This window comes from Muscardinus avellanarius, assembly GCF_963383645.1.
Source record: "Muscardinus avellanarius genome assembly, chromosome: 1".
Lineage (NCBI taxonomy): Eukaryota > Metazoa > Chordata > Mammalia > Rodentia > Gliridae > Muscardinus > Muscardinus avellanarius.
This window is the reverse complement of record NC_137786.1, coordinates 74118860-74144999: the sequence shown is the minus strand read 5'-3', so window position 1 is coordinate 74144999 and position 26140 is coordinate 74118860. Positions and strand designations below refer to the sequence as shown.

Sequence of the window (26140 nt, the reverse complement as noted above, 5' to 3'; positions counted from 1 at the left end):
TATTAGAAACTTTGAGTAACTTGCATTAAATCACGCAAATATTAATGGTAGCAATAACATGCTATAGGACAATTTACTGTGCGCCATGTGTTGTTCTAAGAGCTTTACCTTCTAAATTTTACATGCTTACATATTCTTATTATTACCATATTAGAGAGGAGTCATAGAAAGCCTTAGAAACAGGCCTAAATTCACACGCCTAGTAAGTGGCAAGAGCTAGGACCTGGAGCAAATAAAGTTGTTGTTAATCCCAGACCCATGTATTAGATACTCAGAAATTGTGTCTGTTTAATAACTTCTAGGTCACATTTTATTCAAGAGACTATGAAACAAACTACTCCAAGAATATTAATATTTTAATCTGTACAAGATTAAAACTTAAGCACAATGACAGATTAAGTAGAACTAAAATTCATATTATAAAAAATATAAAACAAATCAGAAAATTTGAACCTCTTATGGGAAAAAGGAAGAAAAGGCACAGATATGGAGAAAAATAGGACAAAAGGTAGAAGTCATTGGATAGATCTTTTTGTTACTTTTTCCAGTCTATAGAATGTCAATAAATTTTTCCTCCTGAATTAAAGGTGAGAACTGGGTTCCTAGTGAGTGAGGCTGAATTTTTTCTTTGTCCAACAGCAGAGTGTAAGAGTTTTACAAGAAAGAATTCACAGCCATATGATTCCCTGAAAGGGAGGAGCTGATGGCTTCTGTGACAATCGCCACCAGTATTTTTACCAGTACACACTAACCTGCCTGTACTAAATTCATCTGCTGCCACCAGCCTCCATCTTTGTTTCTCCTCCATGATTACTATCTTCTCTTCTAATCTACTGGCTAAAGTCTACCAAAAGGACATTAGGAAAAACTAATCACCTTATGTGTCTTGACTCACAGTTATTCCATGTTTAATAAAAGAACACAAGCATGACAGTGTCTTTGAGTTTCAACACAAGTCTAGGCTTGCTGCAATGATAGTGACCATGTTTTCAAAATTTATAAATCAAAGGAACAGAAAAGCGGAGCCTAAACAGAAGTACCGCAAACACAGTATTTTCCTTCAAACTTAGGAAATCAGAAAATTGATATAGTTTGAGGAAAATAAAAAACCTGCATGGCTGCAGCTAGGTTTTGCAGCCTTTTCTACGCCAAGTCATTGACCTCTCTGAACCTCAGCCTCTTTGTCAATGTAGGATAATAACCATCTTTAGAGATCATTATAATAACCAAATGATTACGATAGGGGAATAGATAATATATATGAATAGCCTGTGGCCCATTTCAGCAAACTAGCTCATTATACTCTCTACTTCTCAAATTGGAAAACATATATCTTTAGACCCAGATGCTGAGGTTATATTTGCTAGATACTTGGTGCTAAGATCAGTGTCAACAGTTAAAGTCAAAGCAGCATACTTAGCCTTTGACAAAGATATCGCAGACTTGATTCCTGGTGGATCAAATGAATATTACCATCACTACAGCATGAAGTTGGGAAAGTTTCCTACCAGCCTCAGCTGAAAGGTGTCAAAATATACAATATGTATATATTATTATTATTTTGCTTTCTTCAGTAAAGGTCTGTCTTATGAATCAAAATGACTTGTGTGTAGCGACACTATATAGGAGTTATTGTAAAGGTCACAAATAAATGAAGAACATAATGGTTCAAATATGTGGGTTTGTTAGCAAAACATTTGGTGATTTTATGGGTGATTAGTGTTTGCTTTATTTCAGAGAGGAGAATAGGGGAATCTTTACTTTTCTCATTATATATCTGACATAGACTTTTAACTCTGGTTGGAAGAATATTGGCTTGCTTAATCTCTTCTGATTAACTTCAGTAGTTATATTAAAATTAAAAAATAGCCTGGGAAGTCATCCCAAAGATATGTTTTATTCAGATGGCACTATATTTTAACATTTAGAAAACAAATGTATCCTTTGGACAGATGTACACTCTCCACTATCCTAGGTACCGCCTTTTTACACTCTGTCTTACACCTACCTTACACACAACTGGCTTCATTTATTTATGTAAATTTTCTAGTCCTGGAATTTGAGGTTTCAGATTAAAGACAAAAAAGGAAGAGCTGGGCGTGGTGGCGCACGTTTGTAATTCCCGAGCTTGGGAGGTGGAGACAGGAGGATCACGCAGGTTGGAAGCCAGCCCGCTGGCTTAAGAGACCCTGTTTACAAATAAAAAGCACAAAATAGGTCTGGGAGTGTAGCCCATAGGTAGAAGGGCTTCCAGAAACTCCAGTACCACCAAAACAACAACAACAACAACAACAAAAAATAACCTGGATATTAATTTTCATGACCCCGTTGAACAGTGAAAAAGGAGTTCTACTTTTATTATGAATAAATTCTATGAATGCTAGTACTGCATATTGGGATTTCAGAAAGTTTTTCCACTAAAATAATCCAAAAGGGACTAGTTCTTACAAAAATTCTTTCAAGTGCTTTAAATAAACAGCCAAAAAATAAAAGAAAAATAAAAGGAAAGGAAAGGAAGGATAGAAAAGAATAAAGGGCCATTGGACATTTAATTAGGGAGAAAGAATTCCTGTCACCCTGACTGAAGGAGGTAAAAAGGCCACCCTGGAAGGTGAAGGCTTCCTACTTACTGTCCATGTGGTTGCCCACAAAGGTCCTGTGACTCGGTGCTTGCTACAGCACATCTCCCTATTTGCACATGCATGAAAACACTTTTTGTCCAAACTACTTGACAACACTTAGTGTTTATTGTTTACTTGTCATTCTGAGAAACCACACACAGCCTGTTTAGGTTACACCTAATGACAGTTTTTTTCATTCCATTTTATAGTTTAGCATTTCTTTTCATTTAGCTTTTGTTAAGGTTTAACGACTCCTTTCATTGATAAGAATTGTACACAAGATTGAAATGCTGAAATGCAAAGGCACTGTAAGATAAACACACATCATTACCTTTCTTTTTCTTAGTGTGCAGCCCTTTGTAAAATCTGCCAAGGAACTGTAAATGGTAATGCATGGGTAGCAGGGGAGAAGGGAAAGATGGTTTGGGAATGTCCATGAATTCCAGGGATATATCTTTGAGACAGTTTCGCCTGGTGACATTGGAGCCAGGGGATGAAGGACCTACAAAGTTATAGGGCAATAATGCATTTTTTAGAAAGATTCCTAACAATCCCTAACATTCCTAAAAACATAAAGTCCCTAGAGAAAGCAAATACTTGTCTCCTTTCTTTCCTAGTTGTTTGCCTGGTAAAATTATACTGATTTCTAATCAGAAAGAAACTATCTGTGAAAGATCTGATAATAGACATTACCTTATATCCCAGCTTCCAATGAACTAAAAATAAGAGTAAAAGAATTAGTGTTTTCCTTGAGATTATTGATTTATATGACAAATATTGGCCTTATTAGGTCACAAGAGGACTGGCAAAGTAAAGGGATAATTGTGTCCCTGCCTCCAAGAAAGTTTTACATTCTGGATTCCATACTAAAATTCACTGACAGAATGAATACACATAAAGACAAGGTGTAAGACAAGATGTCACATGCTTGATATGTAAAAGGAGGTCATAGTATCCAAAGGAGAAATTAAAACTATACTTCAGGAACAATTTGGCACACAAGTAGAATTAAAGAAATATTGACACTGAGAGTTGAAACTTGTGGCTGTTGGGTGAAGGAAACATGAGCTAGAACAAAACAATCTTTACTGTAAGAGTTTGGCATGAACAACAGCAGGAGTTTGGAGGAATAAGTAAGACTTCTGTAGTTACTTGTATACGCAGCAGCTCAAAGGAAGGCATGTCTCTAGGGAAACTTCAGAAGAAATAAAATCCTTGGTCCAACAGATGCACGATGAAGCCCTGAGAGCAGAAGGCAGAAGCCCTGCACTCACATACCAGGCCCAGTCCATAAATGGAACCAGGGGATTTCATCCAGAGCTAATGAGACTACATCTGATTAAAAATTAATATACTGAGCTACTAGTTTCTTAATGTATGGATAATTTGAATGAACCATGGGAGCAGATTTACTACATTGCATGAGTTTGTAAGTAGTTTGACCTGCTATTTTCAGATTTAATTATCTGGTTTTTTTCTTTCTCTCCCTCCACCCCCATTTAATTTTCAGGCAACTGTCACCTTCTCTGTTGTTTGACTATTTTTATTATTTCTATTTTAAAATCACAAGTCAATTCCAAATGAATATCTCCACATATGAGTTTATGTTCTTCCAACTTTTTAATACTTATGGGTACTCTTAGAACATAAGATATGATGTCTAATAGAGTCAATAAATTTTCTACAGTAGGATGAAGGAATTCCAGTGGTGAATTTACTCTCTTGGAGATGGCCAGTAAAACAAATAAACAAAACAAACAAACAAAATACAACTGATGGGGAAGGGAAAATCAAAGAAAATGTGCCTTCCACAGGCCATGGATGCTGTGGTGAGAGATGTCCAGCCAGTGTTTCTGAGAAGACCACAGGTGTATCCTCCAAAGAGGGAGTCATCTTTCAAAATGTGCCTGGCCCAGAGAGAGGGAAGTCAGAATACCGTTTTACCAGACAACAGCCAAATAAGAGATTTTTTTACATTTTTGAAGTGAGATTATGTTTTAGAACTTACAATAACAACAGGATTTTCTTTTAACAGGTTGGAATTTGCACATAGTGGCATAGGGGAAATTTTTCACCTTCTCATTAATATGTAAAAAATTATAGGAAACAAAATGAAATTACATTCAATCATATTCCATATGTGTTTACATATTAGTTACAAAAGAAATTAAAAGAAAGCATTCTTCAAATTGATTTAAAGGGAATATGTTTGGTTCAATAACTGGACTTTGCAGGGGTTGAATTGGAACCAGGTAAATGTTGAGCATTAAGTCCTCTCTTGGTTCCTGTGTGGACTTGGAATTCTAGAAATCAATCAAAATGCCTGTAAAAATCCTTAATCTTCATAGGAATTTCACAGGTTAAATAATATTCCATTTTTGCAGATGAGAAAATTTTCCCTATGACAAGCAACTAGCCAGTAGTGATTGAGAATCAAATCCAGGCCATTCTAACTGTGAACCCCATTCTATTTTACTACCTTGCCAATATTGCATGAATTAAACACCTATATGGTTATCTAATATGTTCCAGGAAAGGATTTTAAGCTTTATTTTCCATATATTTCAGGCTGTAAAGGAACCTAGTGAGAAGCTTAAGGTCTTGAAATGATGAATAAATAACTTTCTCTTCTAGGAACTGAAAATCTTATCAAACATAGATAAGAGTTTTGCTTAAATTTTGTAAACCTTAACAAGATTCTTACATTCTTGTTTATGAAAAACTCAGAAGAAATGTATGTCCCTTGAGAGTAAAGCTCCTGCTGATTTTGGAATTGTCCAATCATCCCAAAGGCCACAGAAAACATTTGTACTTTATATAATTTAATTTAGTTTGAACTGCATTTTGCAAGGTGTAAAGTGTAAGAAGTCAAAGAAGAGGGAGGATCCTAACTGCCAAACTGGGGAATTTAAGAGCTGTTATTGTTATGAATGGAAGCCATTACCTGAAGAAATATTGTTGCAGAAGGTTTAGAGTAGACATTAAAACAAATCCTTGTTCAAGGCATTGGAGTTAAATAAGGAGGTATGATAGAAAGTTTCATTGTCTCAAATATGTGGGAAACAGCTATTGTATGGTTATGGGTGCACAAACATTTAATGCTGTAGGACATGAACCTTGAGGAGACTTTTTTGGGGAAAAGGTAACTAAACCAATTAGACTTAAGGTACATCAGCATATCTTATAACCCGCTTTTTATTTTAGAGATGCTACATATTATTAATTTAACTAAATGCCATGGGAGACAAATGATCAGAGATTTGCTAGTTGTCCAAGGAGTTGGATTCTAAAACTAAAAACTCCAGGTGGTCCCACCTTGACTCTGAATGGCAGGAGAGAGGTCTTTTAGTTGATCTCTTTCAGTACCCCACAAGGCTGAGAAAAGCTGAAATGTTTGGTCACTTTTTTTCCAGCCAGCTCTGTCCTAACTTATCTAGGAATTCTAGTGGACAATATTAAAATCGACTAGCTAAGCAATGACAGCAGAGGCTTTAGAAACATCAGGATTGATTCTTTTACATTTAACAATCTCCTTGCTGCTTAGTTTCTGAATTGACACGTAGGTGGGGGTAGAGGAACCACTAAAATAAATAGAATTCTGAGGCCTGTTTAATCAAATTTCTTTTAAGAGGAGGCCTGTTTCTTAGTTTTTCAAACCTTTCTCTTCCTAATAACAAAGCAAAGTAAATAAGAGTGTGGTATCATCTGTATGTCCGCTTTATATATGGTGTTGCAAACACCATTAGTATCAATCTAGAGAACTGAAAAAGTAATAGATTTTTAAATTCTCTGGAAAATGTAGATTTTTGTAGCCCCCTCTGCAGACAAGTTGCAACTCTCTGGAAATGTGAAAGTCTTCAGGAACTTAAAATCTTTAGGACCTTTAAGCCTAATATTCTTTTAAGGGCCCAGAAATATTTACTGAAATACATAACACAGAAAATAAAGTTCTTTGCCTTGCTTTACACCCAGGAGTGTGATAAATTTTGTGGGCTGTGGAATAAGCCGGTCCCCTGGTTTCTCAGAGGATTTAGTTCAGCACCAAAATGTCACTGGAATTTTAGTACTCAATCTTGTGGCCTTTGTAACGACCATTTGTTTTGTAGAACCCATGATGTAAACTCCTCTGAAATGTTATTAATACTCTTAACCATTTCCTATAATTATTTCAATAACTTAAAGGGAAATTCCTACTTTAAAAGATCACCTTTCTGGGGAGGAACAATTTATAGCCAATGTGTAACTCAACAGGAAGACAAGAGAGCAATCACCAAGAGGAATGAGATAGTCAACTCTCTCCAAACTAACACATAAAAGGATTTCTTGGGAGCAAAGCCCAGCAATAAAAGAACATAGGCTGAGTCATACCAAATTGGCTGTGCAGCCCTACCATTCTTTCTCTGTAAGGGAAATGCCTGGTATTCTACAGGAAAATAGGAGGCCTCAGGATGTATCTCTGAGTATATTCCAACAGTTGTTTCCTTAAAGGGGGTATATTTTGGTGGGGACATTGTGGTAGAGGCAAATAAAAAAACAAAGCAATGAAACATAAAACCCTCATAACTGGCTAATATTTTGTTTCAATGGCTTGAAATATGAGGGAAGGAATTATCAAATCTTCAATTGTTTTTAGGTATAGAAATTAATCACTTTGTTCTTGTTCCATAAGCTAAAATATTTTAGTAGAATATACCTCTCCATGTGTTTATCATCTACTATAAACTATCAGGTGTAATTCTCTAGCAAGTAGAATCTTTTCTCGTTTTTAAAGGCAATGCTAGCTTAGGCAGAACTAGGGACAGGGCTGTATTAGAATTCCTTTGATTTTAACTTCTGTCCAGAGGCCTTCCCAGAGTCCACTGGATCTCATGCAGGCTCTGGGAAGGTCCTCATAGTAGCTACCCATAAAGAGAGAGGGTCCTTTCCTCACCCACATGGCTAATTCAAATTTAGCTTAGTTTTCAAAGGATGCCATTGTGGAAATGCAGATAATTTCCTTCTAGTTGTTTTACAGTTTGTAGAATTGCAGATAATTTCATCAAAGAGGAAACTGCTTTATTAGAAAGTTTGTTTTCTACTGAGCTCCCTGGCTCAAACTGTAAACTTATGATAGATCTGCTTGTTGGGAAAATCAGTTCTGGCCTTTTGCAGCAGCAGCTTTGAATGCATTTTCCTTTTATCATCTTCTAAATTTCAAGTCATTTTAAAAGAGAAATAGCTGAAATATGCTTTGAAAAATATTTTTGTCTCAATATTTTTAGTTTCTATAGCATTTCTAAACTGCATTTTTATTTTTTCTGATCATTTCTGTTTTGTTTTCTAATTTACAGATTCATGAAAAATTTGAAAATGTAGCATTTCTTTAATAAAAAAAACCTGCAAAAATATTTGCTTCAAACTACTACCTCCTCATGTGACTGGGTTGAGAGGCGTTTACAAACATCTCTGGCTTTAGGTGAATAAAACAAAAAATTTGGGATTCACTATTGTCTAAAAACTGTGATTATCTAGGTACCTTTTACTTTAATGTCTGTTTCTCTCTGTTCTATTATAAAATACTTTACCATTTCCCCTTCCTCTGTCCCAACTGTACTAGTTAGATATAAATGCATTTTCCACTGCCTGCCCTTAATTCATTGCTGTGATTTTGCTACTAATTCTCACTGCTTGCTAATACAATCACTCTTCAAAATGGTCAAAGTCGTGTCCTTAGTGTTTTGATTTATTGAAGCCACTCTATTTTTCTTCAATATCAGATGCAAAAGTTTTTTTTTTTATTTTATCTTTAAAAAAAAACATATAAGTGACTGAACTTTCTACTTTACTTGCCCTGGTCATATCTTTGGAGAAACATTTAAAAAAAATGAGAGAGGTTCAACTAGTCACTACCTAAAACAAGAAAGTCAGATGCAAATTTAGAGTGCAGAATCTCAAAGCTGACAGAGGTGCTAGAGAATGGGTGCGCACTAGTCTCTAAAGGCCCCTAGAAACAAATCTGATGAGCGATGTAAGAGAAGACAAAGAAATGCACTCAAGACAAAATCCCATCTGAGAACCTTGAGACTAATGGAAGTTGTAGAAACCTTCTAAAATCCTACAAAACTCAAGTTTTCACAGATGAATGAAACTCCCAAGAAGATTTGGTTAAATTTCTGACTTCCTTCTAGAGAAAATAATTAAATTTTGACATAATACAAAGACTCTTTGGGAGACATTTGAAAGATTCAGATATGCTAGAAAATTAATTTATAAACTCTACTCTTAAATGAAACCGCTCTCAGTGCCACCTCTGTGGTGTACTGGGTTAAAGGACACTTGACAATCAGGGGTGACTACACCTGAGTGTTGTCAGGGATGTGAGGACTGACAGGCCAGAAACATGCGGGAGGAGCCAGCAGTGTCCACGTCGGCATCGCCACAGCTAGAGGGTTATTCCTCTGGAACATGAAGGCTATTTTCTTCAAATTATAGAATCTTTGAGATAAAAGGAACTTTAGAAATGAGCCCACTGCCACCACTTTGTACATGAATAAACTGCAGCAGTTAATTTGTCCAAAGTCACAGTGTGTTAACTACTTATCTGAGACTAGAAATGAAATCTACTGCAACCCATTAAAAGTAGTGATAAATGAAATCCAACTCAAAGGAAATTTGATAAAGGAAACCTGGGGGTCTTAGCCTAGGTTCCTTCAAAATCAGAGCTTGACATAAAGAATTCTTTAAAGTTTATCTGAGAAGGCAATGTCAGAAAATATTAGTAGAGGGCAGAGGGTAGTGAAATAAGGAAGGAGAAAAGGCAGTTCAAGGAAAAAAATGTCAAGTTAGTCCCCCTAACTTGCATCAGGGTATCAAATGACTGAACTGCAATGTCTCTGAGATGTGCTGAGATCCTTATGAAATACACTCTAGGAAGAAGGGACAAAGCCTTTATCCATTGGCTCCCATTTTTCAACAGAGACTCAGTGGCATTATATCACAGGGACTTTTATATCATGCATGTAAAAGGGTGAAGCAGATTCCTACATTCAAACATCTAAGAAGTCCACAGGTAGGAAGTAGGGAGTCAGAACTGGGGCCTGAGGGACAGCATGAGAGTTCTCTTCTTAAATCCAAAGAGGAGCTAAAAGCAGTGAGAAAAAGAGATACACTACTTGGAACCCTTCCTCATACCCCCTCTTCTGAACAAGTCTTGTGGGATTAGTGTCTCATCTCCCACACTCAGGCCTTCTGCAACTCAGTGAGACCTTGTTTCCAAGTAAAGAATAAAAAATAGGGCAGGAGGTATAGCTCAGAGGTAGAATGCCCCTGAGTTCCATCCTTAGTACCGCAATATATAATTATATATATATATATATATATATATATATATATAATATTATATATATATATGTTTAACATATATATACCCCACATTCTTTCCTTCAGTGTCTATATATAATTGCCATCCTATTTTCTCCCTTTCTCCTGTTATACTAGCTTTCTCAATATGTGGTAAACTTGGTTACCGATGCTTCCCAATCATATAGATTTATCAAAGGAGAGAGATTTCCTCCACTGCTGTCTGTCCCAAGTTTTAAATTCTCAAGGATGGGCACTGGTCTAGCCAATATCTGAATCAAACAGGACTTGGGAAACGTGGGAGGTATAACAAGCTAGCTCAGCATTTTTTTCCTTTTTAGTATTTTCTATTAAAATAGAACTATACTCAGAAGGACTAATACCAAATTAACATCTTAGTTGGCATTCTTCAATCCTTAATGACCTCTGAGACAGTGGAAATTGCACCCAGGATAAAGCCATAGGGAGGAAGAAAAAAAAATACTATGATGAGCAATAAGACAATTTTTTCTATCTTACAGTTTACCCAAAGGTTAACCACTGACTTAGTACTTCTAAAATCTATGAAGATTTGATTCTCCTAAAAGCTATAAGGATGCAGGTAGTATGATGTGATATTCAGTATAACTAATTTTTTCAATATTTGCTCGCTATTTTTGTAAAAGAAAGAGCCACTGCTGATTTTTTTCTGTCTTCCAGTTTCAATATTTTATATTGAAGTTATTTTTTCCTCATAAAATAGAACTCACCTGGAGATAAAGAAGGAATTAAGGCCAGGAGTGGTGGTACATTCCTATAATCGCAGTACTTGGGATGCTTAAACAAGAGGATCTCAGGTTTGAAACCAGCCTCAGCGACTTAGAGAGACTCTTAGCAACTTAGCAAGATCCTATTTCCAAATAAGAAATAAAATAGGAGCCAGGCGTGCTGCCACATGCTTGTAATCCCAGAATTTGGGAGGCTGAGACCAGAGGATTGTGGTTTGCGGACAGTCTCAGCTACTTAGTGAGGCCTTCTGCAACTCAGCGAGACCCGGTTTCACAATAAAGAATAAAAAAATAGGGCAGGGGGTGTAGCTCGGAGGTAGAATGCCCCTAGGTTCCATCCCCAGACCCACACACAAAAAAAAGAAATAAATAAAATAGGACTAGGAATGTAGCTCAGAGGTAGAATGCCCCTCGGTTTAATCCCTAGAGTCAATAAATAAATTTAAAAATCTATCTCGATTCAAATATAACAAATACATTGATTTATTTTCTCTCATCAGATAATGTGAAGTGGAAGTTTCAGCAGTTTATGTATCTAGAACAGAATCTAAATCATTCATTGCCAAACAACAGGTAGTACTCTTGAGGTGCTTGCTTCAATGTCATGTTGATACTTATCCTTTCCATATTTTGAGATCTATTATGGTAATATCATCCCTTATATTTTTCATAAAGATGACAACTACAAGGCAAACTGTTGACAAACAAAATGAATGGAAAAAAAAGAAAAGAAACTATAATAAACCTGATCATTAGTAATTGGTAAAGTACATCAGATATTTAAAATATTTTCTACCTGAAATAAGGTAGAAATGAGAACATATTTTTTGTTAACCTTATTTATACTGCTTATACTACCATAAAAATTTCCCTATAACTTGTTATATATGAGATGTAAGTCTTTGGACTTCATATTCTTGAGATTAAAATCAAGTATTGCCTACTAAATTGAGAACTGCAATTCAAGAAATGTCCCGAGGGGAGTAGCGTAAACTTAAACACTTACCTATCAGGAAAAAAAAAATAATTTGGGCCTCCTTGCCTTTATTAGTTGCTAAATAATATATTATATAGAGAGATATAAAAGAGATATAAATACATATGTACATGTGTGTGTGTATGTAGTAGAGAAAGATTTTCTTTTCTTTCAAGTTTCCCTTCCCAATGACATTACCTGGAAACACTAGGGCCCCATGAGAGAAGTAGCGTGACATATATCATCTTCCGTCCACCCTTCCGCAGCACACTATGTCTGTGCAGTGGCTGTTCTAGGAAGTGACGCTATGTCAGATTACATGCCGGTTCCCATCTTACAAGTCTGATGTGTAACAAAATCTACATTCATATAGATAGATAGCTATGACATTAATCATATGCTAAGTTCCAAATAAATTGTGCTCCTAACAAGAGCTATGAAAAGTCACAGATGGGCCAGTGGTTCAGAGCTGGAATGTGGCACTTAGGCACGGGGTGTGATGGTCGTGGTAGAGATGGGAACAGAGAACTCTAGATCCCTAATTTCCACATTCTCTCTAACTATAAGAATATGCTCCACAGGAGAATGTTGCTTGGATTTTAAATGCCCCATGAAATCTAATGTTTGGAGGAGATTTTGAGGGTGAAACAAATTGTCATAGTTTTGTGCCAAATTTGGCATTATCACAGTTGAAATGAAAGTATTAAAATAGATTTTATTTTTGGTCATGAAGTGGGAGCAACTTATTACAGGTTGTTCTTTGCAACATAGCTCAGGAGGAACAAAGAGAGAAAGTTGCAAGCATCTAATGAAGCAAAAATGTCTTTTATTGATGAATGTTTTAATAGTTGAGTAGCAACCAGAGGTCACTTTTCATAGTCAAGGCAAGAAATATAGAATGGGAAAATTGCAAAATGTGGCTTTACTCTAGAAATTGAAGAGTGAAAGAGCGCCCAATAGCAACAATAATCAGAGTGTGTTGAATATGTAATATGTCATCTACCATGTCTTCAAGTTGGTGACACAGCAGCCCGTAAATACCCCTTTTCTTACAACGTGAGTAGGAGCAGAGGCAGGAGGTTAGAGTGAGGATCAGACTGGCAAACATCTATCCAAATGCAATTAAGGAATTTTCTCATTAATAATTATAAAAATATAAAAACAAATGTCTATGTGTGTCTGGTTAATGCTCCTATCATTTTATCTCAGTAAACTACATGTATCAATTAGGGTAAATGCTATGTTCTTACAAAAAAATAGACCAATCATCTTAAATAAGTTGATTTTTTTTCTACTGGAAGAAGCCAGTTTAGTAGAGTGTCTATATTCTACAAACTTTCCGAAGCTTGGGTTCCTTTCATCGTGTGTATCCACCATTGTTTGCAAAGCCAAAGTTCAGATTGTTGGTTCATGAATAGTCTTGCTCATAGAAATAAGAGGCAAAGTCCAAGAGCAATGCATCTTCCAGTTAAAGATGATCCAGGATTTATATACTTTAATTCATATACCATTGGTTCAAACCTAGTAATATGGCACACCTATAAGCAAAGGAAATGTACGTTCTAGCTAGAAATTTACATAAAGGACTAGAATTGGACTTGTCACTTATATTATCTATAAGAATTAGTATCTGTAAGTGCTAGCTATTATTATTATTATTCCAATATTAATATACTAATTCTCATTTGTTGGAAACCTGTTGGAAATGTGTCCAAGTGGTTGAACCCAGGGCCCAAATTATGGTTTATTCTGACCTTGGGAGATCCAAAGTATTATCCAAGGCTATATCACTGACCTTCCCCTTTCATTCTCTGTGTGTTTACGTGTGTGTGTGTGTGTGTGTGTGTGTGTGTGTGTGTGTGTTACTGGGGTGGAATCCAGGGGCTTTTGTACCTCTTAACTATACTCCCAGACCTTTTTTATACTTTATTTGGAAACAGGGTCTCACGAAGTTGCTGAGAGCCTCACTAAGTAGTTGAGGCTGGCTTTGAACTTGTGCAATTCTCCTGTCTCATCCTCCCAAGCGCTGAAATTACAAGTGTATTCTACCACACCCAGATCCAGCTTCATTCTTTATCCTCCAATGTCTTCCTCCCCCATCTATCTACCTTAAAAACCTCTTGATCATTCTTGATTCCTGTTTCTCACACTATTTTTTATTACAATCCATCAGTAAATACTGTCTATTTTTAAATTATATTCAAAATACAACCACCACGGGAATAGGAGGATTGTAGGTCTGAAGCCAGCAGCACATGGTAACTTAGTAAGACCCTGTTTCAAAATGAGGGTGTAGCTCATAGGTAGCACACCCCAGGTTCAATCTCCAGTACCAAACACACACAAAAAAAATCCACCCCTCAGAATCTAATTTCCATCTCTATCAATGTCACCTTTTCCAGGCATCATCATCCTTCTTCATCCCTCATTTAATCCAAAAACAAATTTTAACCATATGCATGGTGGAAGGCATGTGAAAATTTTTTTTCGTAGTACTGGGGATTGAACCCAAGGGCATTCTACCTTTGAGCTATACCGCCAGCCCTGATTTTTATTCTTTATTTTGAAACAGGGTCTCACTAAGTTGCAGAGGACCTCACTAAGTAGCTGAGGCTGGCCATGAACTCACAATTCTCCTGTCTTAGCTTCCCACATAAGACAAGTGTGTTTAAAGAGACCCGAGTCATTGCTTCACGTTTCTCATGGTTGCACACAACACATAGGTAATACACATAACACATTGATAATCCTCGAAGGGAGGGAAAGAGAGGCAGAGATGATTGTTGAACCAGAAGAGGTCATGAGGAGCCAGGCATTTGAGACTAAAAGCATCTGGACAGGATGGTGAACATCCATCATCTGAATGTGTTGTCTCAGGTACCTCAACAGATATTACAAAGGACCCCACAGTCTAGACTGAATAGCCAAATGTGGTGATGCACGCCTATAATCTCAGTACTTGGGAGATTGAGACAGAGGATTGCAGGTTTACAGCCAGCCTCAGTGACTTAGGGAGACCCTCCACAACTGAGTGAGACTCTGTTCCAAAATAAAAAATTAAATAGGGCTGGGAGTATACCCAGAGGTAAAATGCCCTCAGTGCCAATACACATATAAAAACTAAACTAAAAATATTTGCGAGTATAGCTCAGTGATAGAACACCTTCAAGTTAAATCTCTAGTACTTATTATTATTATTAATCACTATTATTTATTATTATTATTATTTATTCTAGCCTGAATAAGCACACTTCAGCTGAATCCTTCTAACATTCAGAAAGCAGTACAAGAGAGACCGGGGCTTGTTTTCCCCTATGTCAACTCTTCCCAATATACCCAGTATTTTCATGGGGGTAAGGGAATAACACTGAAAATATTTATTAGGAGAATAATAGCCACAGAGAGAGACCAATGTAAGAACAATGGTCTGTTAAGTTTTCTGGCAAGATCTAGCTTTGTCACACTGAAATAACAGGTAATTTAGACTGGGAGTCATGAGTAAGACAGCAAATGTGTTTTGTGGTAGTTGAAGGAAGGATGGTAGATACACGGGGCTTTGGCCCACATTTAAGGGCTCCTGACCAATGGAGCCACTGGTCAATAGGGGGAGGAGGAGAGAAGAGAAGTTTTCCAAAGTGGAAGTGCTGGAAAGTAATTGTACTCTGTTCTGTGGTTGTCCTTGGTCACTCTGGGACACTCCTTTTTGTGCCAAAAGAAACCTGCTCTTGTAATAGTTAAGACTATTCCCAACTCCTCTCTTATTTTAGAATAATAGAGATGGGCATGGTGGCACACACTTGCAATCCCGGTACTTGTAAGGCTGAGGCAGGAGGATCCCAGGTTTGAAGCCAATGCCAGCAATTTAGCAAGACCTTGCTTCACAATAAAATATAAAAAATAAATAGATGTAGAATGTCCCTGAGTTCAGTCACTAGTATCAAAAAAGAAAAAAAATTACTGATAGATTTGATCAAGTTCCACCATTTTCTATTTATAATAAGAATTTGAAAATCTTCTTTAGTCTCTGTATCTACGGTGATGTGCCACTGTTGTTTACTTTCCCCAAAGATGCTCTTGTTACACAGAGAGAGAACTGGAAATTTTTTTTTTTTCTGGAACACGAAGAAAATTTAGGGGAAGACTTTGGGGCAGCTTTCAGAATCTTATGTGAACCAGTCAAGTTGGCACACACCTGTAATCCCAATACTTGGGAGGCTGAGACAGGAGGATCACAGATTTGAGGCCAGTGTGTAGTACTAATTTAGTGAGTCATTGTTTCAAAATAAAAACTAAAATAGGTGTGGGGTTATATAATTCAGAGGTAGAGTACCTTTGGATTTATCCCTAGTATCACCAAAACACAAACACACAAACAAACAAAAAAGAAAAGAAAAAATATATGTGAATAATTTTGACCACATCTGTATAGAAATGGTTGAAACACCAAGCTTTCTTTAGATTACATAAATCTGTGCAAAGCTAATTTCAAGATCTCTACTTTCAGCTGGGCATGGTGGCATATGTTGTAATCCCAGAACTTGGGAGGCTGAGACAGGAGGATCGCAGGTTCGCAGCCAGCTTGAGCCACTTAGTGAGGCTTTCTGCAACTTAATGAGAGCCTGTTTTAAAATAAAGAATAAAAAATAGGTCTGGGGTATAGCTTGGAGGTAGAATGCCCCTGCGTGCCATCCCCATTAGTGGAAAAAAAAAGATCTTTACTTTGTGTTGTTGTTGTTGTTGTTGTTGTTGTGTGTGTTCAGTTTGGGTAAAAGCTCAATAAAGTATAGGAATTCTGCAATAAAAATAGGATCCTAGAGAAATGATAGCAAATAGATTTCACTCATTTATTCAAGCATTCATTCATTTATTGAAACAACCATCTTGAAATTATCCTAATTTCTCAGCCAATCAACTGAAAATTGTCAAGACTAATTTAGCTGAAATTGTCTCCTGAGCACAATATTAAAATGCACAATTACACTCAGAGTATTGATATATGTTTTGGCATTTTTGCTTCCTTTTTCACTCTATCATAAGTCCTTAGTGCTTGGGAGGGGGCCAGGAAAGGCTGGTTTTAACTTTTGGATGGTCATGGTGCCAGAAGAGTGTGAGTGTGTGTGTGTGTGTGTGTGTGTGTGTGTGTGTGTCCCCACCCTTTATTTTTATTTATTTATTTCCTGTGTGTATGGTACTGCGGATTGAACTGAACACAGGGACATTCTACCACCAAGCTATACTGATAGCCCCATTTTAGTCTTCTATTTTATTTATTTATTTATTTTTGCGAGTCTGGGGATGGAACCCAGGGGCATTCGACCTCCAAGCTATACTCCCTGCCATTTTTTTTTTTTTTTTTTTTTTTGGTGGTACTGGGGGTGGAACCCAGAGGCTTTCTACCTCCAGGCTATACTCCCAGACCTTTTTTATATTTTATTTGGAAACAGGGTCTCACTAAGTTGCTGAGAGCCTCACTAAGTAGCTGAGGCTGGCTTCGAACCTGTGTGAACCTCCTGTCCCAGCCTCCCAAGCACGGGGATTACAAGCGTACTCCACCACGCCCGGCTCCCCTGCCATATTTTTTATTCTTTATTTTTAAACAGGGTCTCACTAAGTTACAGAGGGCCTCTCTACGTACCTGAGGTTGTCTGCAAACCGCGATCCTCCAGTCTCAGCCTGTCAAATGCTGGGGTTACAAGCGTGCGCCACCACGCCTGGCTCTAGTCTTCTCTTTTGAAACAGGGCCTCACTAAGTTGCCGAGGCAGGTCTTGAACCTGCAATCCTCCTGTCTCAGCCTCTGAAGTACCAGGATTAAAAGGGTGCACCACCCTGCTCAGCTTGTGTGTATGCCCTTTAGATGAGGAACAGAATCACAAGATCTCGGTGCTCGGGTAAAGCCTCTCAACTCATCACTCTGTATCTAGATCAGCCCCCAAAGACACACGGGCTCCTGCAAAACCTGGACATCTCTGTTTAATACTTACTTAGCCCTGACCTCCTGTTTAGGTTTCTGGGTGCAGCACTCTTCCGTTTCAGAAACAAATCGCTTTCCATTATAATTCAGAACCACTCAGGTCCCCAAACGAACCTGAGATTTCAGCTATTCAGCAAAATTTTTATTTTCAAAGCACATGCCTGCTAGCCTGTGCGATTGCAGTTGCTATTCATCTGAATGTTGGCAACATTTCATTGTGGGGGTCAATTATGGTCATTTACCATGATGACATAATAACAACTGCAAAAAAAAATGTGAAAGCTAAAGTAGGGTTATTATTACTGTTTGTAAAGTCTGTGTCCCAGATGTTTCTGCCAGGAGAGAGAAAAGCTGGAGTGCAGAGATAGCTGACAACAGTGCTAACCATTCAAATCACCACCGCATTGAACGATTCGCAAGCTGGGGATGTAACAAGAAGCTAAAGCCAGCATTTGAGTTGCACGGCTTCCCTCACCTTGAACTGCAGGCCTTCTCTTTCTTGGCATGCCATACAGAAACACCCCTGCACCCTAGCCTCGAGACAGAAGGAAAAGAAGAAATACAGGCAGTGCATTTGCCCAGAGAGATGGGCCAACAGCCACTGTCGTTCTCTGATATATAGCCAGGGAGGAATTTATTTCCAACTAGTAGAGGATTGGGGGCCCCATAAAACTGTATAGCTTCAACCCAATGAAATAAGGTTAGTAAAATACATAAACTCTGATACAGCACTGTGAAGTATGCCTCTAGTCACCTGCAATTCACCAATGGCTCCGTGATAGATATTCCCAGCACCTGGTTGGTTTTTGTCAGCTGTGACTGTGTGAGCCTTTCAGCAAGTTCGCCCTCTTTTCCTCCCCCAGCCTGGGCAGAGGTCTTGTGCTAGGGTTGCACTGAGCTTGCTGATTGTAGGGATTTTTGGCAGATACAACAGAGGATCTCTTGAGTGATAACAGTCTGATAGCAAGCACCAGTGTGAGACAAAAGCACAGTACTTGTCGAATGAAAAATACAGCAGCAGTTGAATAGACGAAAAGGTAAAAAAAAATCAGCTCTTAAAAAAATTCAGCTCCGATGATGCCTGTTTTTTTTTTTAATATGGAGAAAAAAATCACAGTAGGCAGAAACTCCATTTTTTTTTTACACTTCATAGTTCTGTCAGTGTGATGGTGAACAAGTGCCATTAATCAAGAGCGTTGCTATTCATTAAGCCCAGGGATGTACTTGAATTGTTACTTTAGTATCATTGTTCAGAGCCCCTGCAACAGCTTTAAAGAAGAAGGAAAAAATTTACAGCTATAGTTTACTGTAAGGATTGAAAAGGAACTTTCCTACTATTAACCAAATGTTAAACATGGTAATAATAGTAATAATACCTTGTATTTATACAGTAACTGTCTACGGAGAAGCTCAAAGTACTCAACAAACAGTAGCATATTCGATGTCAACAGCATCCTTTTGAAGAAAGCTTGAGGGAGGTATTATTATCCTCCTTGCCACCAGGCCAATAATATGTTCTTTGTGTTTACAGTTATCTCTGATGTCTGCTGCCAGGGAGGAGGCAGAAGTGAAGGCCGGGCAGCCAGAGAAATAGCGCGTGTGGTGGAGAAAGTATAGGTTTCTGTGTATCTTTTGAGGAATTAAGCTAACACTAATATGGATCCTTTGCTGTGTAGTGGTGGTGAGGGATTTGGATAAACATGACTCTTAAACTAGTTTCTCTCAGCACCAGAAATTAATTGTAACATATTATAATCAGAATGCATGTCCTGAGAAAATTATATATAACTTGATATACTCTGCCTGTTGGGAAGAGGAAAAGGCCCTCTGGCTCTCTGACATCCCAAAGCTGAGATGGCTCTGCTGCATCTCCTCAAGGCTGGCTCCTGGTTCTGCCAGTCTTCTCACAGCTGATTGGACCAGAGATGAACCAATCAGATTATTTTTCCTGGGCATTTGAAAATTGATTATGGGGAATCTAGTGAGTGGAGTGAATTTCTGAACTGCAAGGTGACTCAAAAGTACAATTGTGGTAACTCCATTTGATCCATCTAAAAAAGTAATAGAGAAAGGGAGATGGAGGAAGGGAAGGAGGGAGAGAGGGAGGGAGAGAGAAAGAGATAGAGATAGAGAGAGAGAGAGAGAGAGAGAGAGAGAGAATGAGAAAATGAATGAATGAGAATAGAAAGTGCTTTGGTTCCTGGTTGGATGTTCTATTTCTATTGGAGCCATTAAGGCTTTGTGACCAACCCTGAATTTTGTCCAATAAATGCCAATCCAGCTTAATTAATTTTTTTCATTCTTGAATACATGTTCTCTAAGACTGGGAAGGGAATTGTTCCATGAAAACTTCATGATAGCCGGGCGTGGTGGTGCACACTTGCAATCCCCACACTTGGGAGGCAGAGACAGGAGGATTGCGCAGGTTTCCAAATAAAAAGTATAAAATAGGTCTGGGAGTGTAGCCCGGAGGTAGAAGGGCTTCCAGGAACCCCAGTACCAAAAAACAAAACAAAACAAAAAAACTTTATGATAATGTTCCATGATAATTGCACTTGGAAGTTTGGTAAGGGTAAAGGACCAGTCCTCATGCGCAGAAACAACCTCCAGTGTATTTTATTTGGAGGACCTTGGGCCCTTGCTATCTAATAGATTCTATAGGGAGATCAGCCCAGCAGAGACTATTCAGTGAAGTGCAATTTTGAAAAGGGTGGTATTTTGTTTTGTGTTTTATTTAACCATTTCCTTTAAATATAAGCTCATTTTGTTTTTTGAACTCCCTGCAAATCAGCATGTTATTTTGTTTGCTTTGTTTTGTTTGAAAAATCTTGAAGAAAATTCACCTGTTGTGAATCAATTTTACCCAATAAGAAAGGCACACGCCCCCCAAAAATGTCAACACTTGCCCCTTGAGCCAGATTTTCCAGTCTGAGGTGAACACCAGAAAAAGTGTGCTGAATTTTTAAGGAAATTACTCCAATGCAATATTGCACCCTAGCATACTTGCCACAAGAAAAAAGAACCCACATTCCAGTTCTATTCCTTTGTATACCTCCTTTTATTAATAAATGATTCCATGTTCAGATCTGTATATCAGAATAGAAAAAAATGAACATAGATTCCCAGAGCAGTAAAACAGTAAAGCTTATAAAACTATATAAGCAAGAAGGACTTCTCCAGGAGAGTGGGCATACCAAAGCAATGACCCTAAGGGTTTGCTTACAGATAAAGGCCATGGATTTTTTTTAAGTCAGATAAACCTTCCTAGTTTTTTACATGAATGACTTCAAATAGGTTACTTAGGCTTTTTAAGGCTGTCTCCTTATGTTCTTTACTTGTAGAATGGAATTAACAATAGCTACTATGTAGGCTGTTGCAACAATGAAATCATATATATAAAATATCAGGTGCTGGTCTGCAGAAAGAAAGAGAGTTCTATATATTAGGGGATGGGTTTGTACTATCAAGCCTTAACTATATAATTCACATACTCTAGTGGGTTTATGATGATATATGAAATTTAGTATATGTTTTCCCTAGGTGTTTTTAATATTTAAGTTTAATAAGTAAGCCTCAAATAGATCCAAATAAAATTAGATTACCTTGTACATTCTGTTCTTAAAATAGAAGAAATGTCTCCTAAGGTCCCTTCAACCCGAAATCCCTCAGTGTAGAAGCTGATGATGCTAAAACCAGTGTGACTCAGTGGGAGAGGAGGGACTTCTCTGCACATGCTCACTTTGGAAAGCTCCACCTGCCACACTTTAAAATCATACCTTAGGATGAAAGGGAGCTGCTGCCATCACTGAGCAGAGCAGTTGCATTGAGGAGTGCCTTCAGCAGCTCATGTGTGTTAAACCGGAATCCAACAATTCTCAGGGTCTCCCAGTGGACATACCCACAAGAGGAATGAAGCATCTGTCCTTAATGCCGCTGCCATTCAGGCCCTGACACTAGAAATAGCATAACTCTTTAGTGCGAGCCTGTATTTATTCATATTCCCCCTAAGTTACCATGTCAATGAGTTTGGAGCTCAATATTCTAAGGAAAGCCTGATGCAGCCATCTCTTTAGGAATGTTGATGGAATCTGATTATGTTTATCCCTTACTCATTTCATTTACTCATTCATTCAAGGTTTAAAAAATATTGTTGTGTTTTATGTAGGAATGATACAATAACCAAGCAAAATCGACGTCGTTCTGTTTTGCCAAAACAGGGAATCTCCTTTCCTCTATCACATTAGCCTTTGTTCTCAGATCTCACCACTAACACTTCAGTTGTAACATCTAAACTTTATTTCACTCCTGTGCACTGGGGGCAATGTGAATTCTTGTTAGAAATCATACTACTTAGAATAAATTTTAAACTTACTAGCAAAACAGACAAGGCTGTTTATGGTGTGGTCCCAACTGAAATCCAGTAATTTTTTTTCCAATTTCATGATAAATGAACTACACTCTATAGTTTTTCCAAGTGAGACTTTCTTTTTTCCCTTTTGTCCTCCCCCTTTGTCCCTCTTTTCTATCTATAACCTGCCATCGCTATCCAGTGTTCCCTTTTTGACACCATGAAATACACAAGGCAACTGGTAGCACATCAATGATATTCCTACAAAGGGATGTTCTTGGAGTTAAAGGACTTCCAGAAAGCTCAAGGAAATCACCCAAAGGTGGGACAGGAGGAGGTCACTGATGAGTCTCAGAGCTGATCTGGTCATCAACAGCCAACATGGGCACCTGGTGAGCAGGAAAAGTGGGCCAGCTCCCTAGAATCAATGATTAGGCTTTGCCCGCTACAGTCTAACATTGTTCAAAGTGGGGCCAAGTCCTCCAAACCAGATGTGATGAACAGCTGTACATCAACAGAGCCAGCAATGAAATTAATTGAAAGTCCACACCCCTCCTCACATTTGCAATTTGTGGAATTGCAAATGCTTCTATGATGAGACTTCCCTGGGAAAAGGAAGAAGGAAAAGATGAAAAAGGCCTACACATCTACTTAGTAATGCTCTCCAAACAGACTTTACCTAATGTAACATTCAATTAGAAAAGACTGAGTTACTTTAAACTGGCAACAACATTTAAAAAGTTTTTGTATTGAGTGAAAATAGAAGTGCTGGAACATGAGCTTCAATGAGTTTATTTTGACTTTACTATATATTTCTGTCTTTTCTACTATTTTTTTATATATGTTTAGTATTATTGTTTATCCTTTAACTTCCCAAGTAGATGAAACCTCTTTTGGTTAAAGATTGTGCTTTACCTCTTGATAGCCTCAGATTCCGACAGTATCTTACACAAAGTAGATAAAAATTCGCTTACAGATTAAATTAGTTATTTATATAACATAAAGTACAAATAAAAATAAAGATACCAAAGAAATATGCATATGTTTATATACAAAACACTCTGTGGTATCAAAATTATGTCTACTTTCCTGTCAAAACATAGATCTATTACCATTCACCAGTATACTAGTTTCTTCATAACATAACTTATGATCATAAATATTGTTAATGTTTTTTATTAAATGGCTGTTGAACTTTCACATATACAAAGTACCATAGAGGATATCAAATAAGACATTGTTCTTCCTCTGTGGGTTCATAACATAACTTAGAAAGACCACTTTTTCTTTCTTTCTTTCTTCTTTTTAACTTAATGTGTGTCCATGGCTCATCAAGCATTTTAATATCCCAAAGGCCAAAGATGCACTGCACATTGATATTCAGGTTCTGATATTTATATATTGTAATGTGCTGGGATCCATATTACTTTCAGTAACACCATCTAGTTCTAAAGGGCAAAGTACATAGAATTCCAAATAAGTTCATCTTTTTTTCCTTCTTCTTCCCTAAAGGAAAGTTAGTGGGAAATTGTCAATATTCTTAAGAATTTTAGAACAGAGGACAAGGGAAAGCTCTTTTATTCATTGCTGTTTGCACTAACTACTTGATATTAAGGACTCTTATTTTCATTATTTCAATAATTATTTCTTAATTTGAACAGACCCTTCCTTTTACTTCTAATCAACAGCAACTGGGATCATTAGGGACTGATTAGACATGATATAAAAATCTCCATTTTTCCTCATTACTTTTACAGAATCATAGGAGTTTAGAATTGGAAAGAATCCTAAAGATTATTTATTCCAATAATTTGCAACACTCATCTATAGAATTGTTGCCACAAAACATTAAAAGCATGTACAACATTAAAAATACGAACTCTTAGCCAGATGCCATTGTATATGCTTATAATCCCAATGACTGAGACAGGAGCATCACAGGAGCTGAGATAGGAAAATAGCAGGTTTGAAGCCAACCTCAGCAATTTATCGAGGCTCTCAGCAACTTGGTAAAAGCATATTTCAAAATAAAATGGCTAGCAGTGTAGCTCAGTGGTAGCGTTCTCATGAGCTCAATCCCCAGGAACAAACACATATAAATTCCTGAGAATTACCTGCCTTAGAGTCACCAAATAAGATTCTTCAGAGTGAAGTCCCAATTTCTATGACAAAAGGAATTTTGGTATGGAGCTAGACTAGGAAACTGGTGGACCTAGTTAATGATTTTACCATTAGGGCCAACAGCTCTTAATGGACTGCCTTCCACCAGACCCAGGCAGGCAAGTACTATGAAAGTTGGAAAAATGTGGCTTTACTTCTTTCTGGTCTATTGTTCTTTGTACTCTATCATACTTTTTGCATAAGAAATAATTTATTATTTGTGAGATATGTATTAGTTCTAGGCAACCTGCAGCAATATCAGCTCAAATCAATTTAAAAAAATTATCTTGAAAGCCAGTTTTAAAATGGCATAAAACTTATATAGATTTTTTTTTTGTAGTACTGGGGTTCCTGGAAGCCCTTCTACCTCCGGGCTACACTCCCAGACCTATTTTTACATTTTTATTTTGAAAACAGGGTCTCCTAAGCCAGTGCATGCGGCTGGCTTCGAACCTGCGCGATCCTCCTGTCTCTGCCTCCCAAGCGCAGGGATTACAAGCGTGTGCCACCACGCCCGGCATTTGTACAGTTTTTACTTCAATAGTTTACATAAATTGATCTCTTATTCTGTACTGCCAGTTTTGACTCTGAATGACATTGGGTTTTATCACAATTCTAATCCATCACTAAAGAATCACTATTGTCTTCTTTGGAGGCTATTTAAGAATATGTTCTCATTCTTTTGAAGATCCTCCATACTGTTTTCCAAAGTAATACCAACAATGTATTAGAGTTCCCACTTCTCCACATCCTCACCAGCATTTGTTTTTGTTTGTGTTTTGAATGATTGCTATTTTAGTTGGAGTTAGGTGAGTTTTGATTTGCATCTGATTGCTAATGATGTTGAGCATTTTTTCATACATTAATAAATAAAAAAAGAATGTGCTCTACAAATGATAAGTTTCTGGAATGTTTTGGAAAATGTTAAATTCTTAGAACTAATATGTAACCTCTATAAAATACTATTTAGAAAAAAACCCTAGGTATTAAAAGCCCTAAATTCAGCAAAGATGATTTCAATAACACTGTTTAGTCCTATCTTTAGGCTGTTTCATTTTTTTTAATTTTAAACAACATTGTGTTGTCCCACTATATAGATTCATCATCTAGAAAGGCCACTTCTAGTTTTTTTTTTTTTTTTTTTTTTTTTGTGGTACTAGGGATGGAACCCAGGGGCATTCTACCTCTGAGCTACAGTATCCCCAGCCTTATTTTTTTTTTAATTCTTTATTTTTGAAACAGGGTCTCACTAAGTTTCTTTGGGCCTCACTAAGTAGTTGAGGCTGTCCACGTACTGTGATCCTCCGGTCTCAGTCTCCTGAATGCTGGAATTACAAGCGTGCGCCACCACGCCTGGCTTCTAGTTATTTTAAAATAAAATATTCTGACCCAGTTCCTGCTACAAAAATTTTTGAGAAAAATTGAAGAAATTATATTCATAGATAGGAAAAATCAATATTTTTAATATTTACTTTAATACGTAGAAGCTAGAGAGAAATTAGAAAAAAAAAGGGGGAGGAACTCATGAAAAGAAAGAGATACACCCATAGGGTAGTAGAAGTAGTTTAGGTAAAGGAGGAAGGGAGGGAAAAGGGAGGTTTGGGGAAGGAAGAAGGCCAAATAATGATATGAATCTCACTATGATGTATAATTATAATGAACCAATTAAAAACTAAACTAAGAGACTTCAAAAAACTTAAGAGATATTAGTATTACCCAAATTAGTTAGAATCAATGCCATCCCAACCAATTCCAATGATTTTTAAAAAGAAAACATTAATCTTATTCTAAAATGTTTACTGAAATTCAGAGGACCTAGATTAGCCAAAACAAATTTGAAAAAGTAATTTATACTATTAAGTCCAAGTCCTACTTTAAAGCCATAGTAATTAAGACAATGTGGTATTGATATAAGGATAAACATATAAACCAGGAAAATAGAATCAAATATCTAGAAA

General features: G+C 37.2%; 1 pseudogene across 1 annotated transcript in view; it reads right to left on the bottom strand.

The window, feature by feature from the left end:
• The window catches only part of LOC308270794 (nuclear ubiquitous casein and cyclin-dependent kinase substrate 1-like), a 148759-nt pseudogene extending 146075 nt beyond the window's left edge, over positions 1-2684 (bottom strand). Inside the window, exons 1-2 of the transcript in view lie at positions 2631-2684; positions 753-844 (exon numbers count right to left, since the gene is read on the bottom strand). The product of the transcript in view is annotated as a nuclear ubiquitous casein and cyclin-dependent kinase substrate 1-like (transcript). The remainder of the gene's footprint in view (positions 1-752; positions 845-2630) is intronic.
• Positions 2685-26140: the final 23456 nt, after the last annotated feature.